This window comes from Carlito syrichta, unplaced genomic scaffold (assembly GCF_000164805.1).
Source record: "Carlito syrichta isolate Samal-C Ts95f unplaced genomic scaffold, Tarsius_syrichta-2.0.1 Scaffold311765, whole genome shotgun sequence".
Taxonomy (NCBI): Eukaryota; Metazoa; Chordata; class Mammalia; order Primates; family Tarsiidae; genus Carlito; species Carlito syrichta.
In genome coordinates, this window is record NW_007255861.1 from 125,235 (window position 1) to 128,262 (window position 3,028).

The window sequence follows — 3,028 nt, forward strand, 5'->3', positions numbered from 1 at the left end:
ACTGCACTCTAGTCTGGGCGACAGAGTGAGACTCCAACTCAAAAAAAAAAGAAAAGAAAAAAAGAATAGTGAAGGCCCAGGCTCGGTGGCTCAGTCGGTAATCCTGCGCTTTGGGAGGCCGAGGTGAATGAATTGCCTGAGTCCGTGGGTTCGAGACCCACCTGGGCAACTTGGTGAGACCTCATGTCTACAATAAATCAAAAAATTAGTCGGGTGTGGTAGTGCGCGCCTGTAGTTCCAGCTACTTGGAAGACTGAGGCGGAAGGATTGCCGGAGCCCAGCAGGTCGAGGCTGTGGTGGCCATGAGTGGCCACTGCACTCCAGTCTGGGCAACAAAGTGAGACTTCAACTCAAAAAAAAAAAAGAATAGTGGAGAATTTAAAATCATTCTGAAAGTTATAGTGGGATGTTCTGTGCCCCTTCAAACTGTACAAAGCACTCCTGGTTTTTACATGATAGCAGTAATTCCACAAAGTATAAAAACTCAGCAGGTCTCTTGACTGCCAGTCTGATGATGTTGATGATATGATTTCCTTTACGGACCATGATAAAGAACCAGAAGCCAGGTGTAGTGGCTTAGGTCTGTAATCCCAACACTTTGGGAGACTGAGGTGAGAGGATTGCCTGAGGCCGGGAGTTCAAGCCAAGACTGGACAACACGGCAAGGCCTTGTCTCTGCAAAAAAAAAAAAAAAAAAAAAAAAAATTAGCTAGGCATGGTGGCATGCACCTGTAGTCCCAGGTACTTGGAAGGCTAAGGCAGAAGGATCACAGGTTGAAGCTATGGTGAGTCATGAACATGCCACTGCAGTCTGGCAGTGAGACTCCGACCCAAAAATAAATAAACAGACAAATATTGGTGATGCCTGATCTAAGTGGATGGAGCAGGAGGGAAGGGAGAGCAGTGGGCAGTTATGATGGGAAGTCTGGGAAAAGGAAGAGGACCCAGATGGCCAGAGCAAAAAGGGGAGGGAGAGGCCAGAGGCGAGGGATGGGGCTAGATCTTGAAGAGTCCCTACGGTGAGGCTTGTGAGCCTGCTGACACATGGAACACTACTCTGCACTGAGAAGGACGAGCCATGTGGCCGAATACCACAGCCATCCATGCAGAGCTCAAGGGTGTGCAGCAGGGTTCCTCCAAAAGTTCACAGTTGGACAAAAGGAACAAAGATAGAGGTCAGGATGGTGGTTACAGGGATGGAGGGGGTGTTGGCTGAGAGAGACTTAAGAGCTTTTAGGGTGCTGGACACTTCTAGCTTAATCTGAGTGGTGGCTATCAGATGAATGTATGTGTAAAAAAATTGAGATTACATTTAATGTGTCTATACAAAATATATATCAATTACTGGGGAAAAAAAAAAACTGGGCCTCAGAGCTAGACTTTAACAGGAGGGCAGTGGGAGCCATGGACATGTTTTGAGCATGGGAAAGGCCTGGTCAGGTCTGGATGTTGGAAAGGTCCTCAAGGCAGTGTGGGAATGCATGAAGGGGACAGGCTCATGAATGGCTGTGTGACCCTGGGCAAGCCTCTGCCCCTCTCTGGACCTCCTTTTCTCCACTCAGTCCTCTGTGGGAGTGGAGGCAGGATAGAAATAGGAGACGGAAGTAGCCAAGGTTACTGTGAGCCTGGGCCTCTGGCAGACAGAACCCTCTGGTCTGTATCTGCAGCCCAGCTTCTGGCTCGGGGCCTTCAGGAAGTGTGAATCCGGTGACAGGGAGCGGGGTGCAAAAACTACTGGAAGGCGGGTGGGAACCTGAGCCCCCCAGAGGAGAATGGGGGCAAGCAGGCTGGGGCAGACCAGGTAATTCAGAACACAGGACCTCTTGTGTGTTCTAGTGTCTTTCTCAGAAGCCCCTTCTAACCGGTTCCAATCTTGTCTCAGCTGAAACCAGCGTGTGGTAGAAGGTGAGCACCTCAGGCCACCCCAGGCTTTCAGTGTGTTCATTCAGTGTCATCCACGGAGGCCCCACTTATGCCAGGCCCTTGGTGTGGAAGACATCGCGAACAAAAATGAAAATGCAGCGTGATGATCTCAGTGTGTCTGCATGGGCCAGCCGGGTAGGGGCTGGGGCGGGAGCCAGGCTGCCTGGGTCCCCCATCTATCAAACGGGCCCAGTAGTGCCCACTTGGCCTTCTTGGGTAAGGTCACTTCTATGAAGGGCTTAGTGGTAAATATGCGAACTGCTTGACCCAGTAAATATTATCATTGTGATAAGGACAGGTTTATGGGGCTAGGGGAACTTCAGAGAGGGCCGCCTGGAGAAGGGGACAGCTAAGCCGAGGCCAAGGAGTCGGAAGGAGTTGGCCAGCTAGAGGGGAGTGGGGCAAAGAAGCAGAGAGCCAGTCTGGTCGGCCGCTAGGAGGACTGCCTGCAGGGAAGGGGCTAGGGAAGGGGCAGAGACAGCTGGAGGTCCAGTCAGCTCCTTCTCGAGCCCTCGCCTTTGCTCCCAGGTGGGCAGCATCCAGAGGAAGGGCAGTAAGTGGCAGTGGGTGGTGGAGGCCCGATTTAGCTCTCGGGACTGAGGGGCGAGGCCGGCTGTGGACTTTTAGGGAAATCCAAAGATAGCTCAGCAGAGGAGGATGACTGGCAGCCTGGGCTTCCCCTCAAAGCGAGGGAAGCGAGAAATGAATCAGTCCCTCAGGCTGGGATGAAGTGGCTGTGGGAAGTCAGGCCTGGGTTTGAGGCCCAAGGCCATTTCGCATCTGACTCACCTCAGGCAAGGCCTAGAGGGGTGGCTCAGCAGTGGGACAGGCTGGATATGAATCTAGGCTCTGCAGCCTGGATTCCTGGCTTCCTGCTGGAGGCCTTGGCCAGCCTGGCTCTTCTTGAAACCTCCGTCTCTATATCTGTACAGGGTAGGGACCCCAATCTGTCTGATTTCGAAGCCCTTGCTCTTAGCTTCAGATCTGGGCAGGGGGTTATTGAGGACTACCCAGCCTACAGAGCTGGGAGGGCACATAGGGGAGGCCTCTGTTTTTTTTTTTTTGAGTTGGAGTCTCACTCTGTCGCCCAGACTGGAGTGCAGTG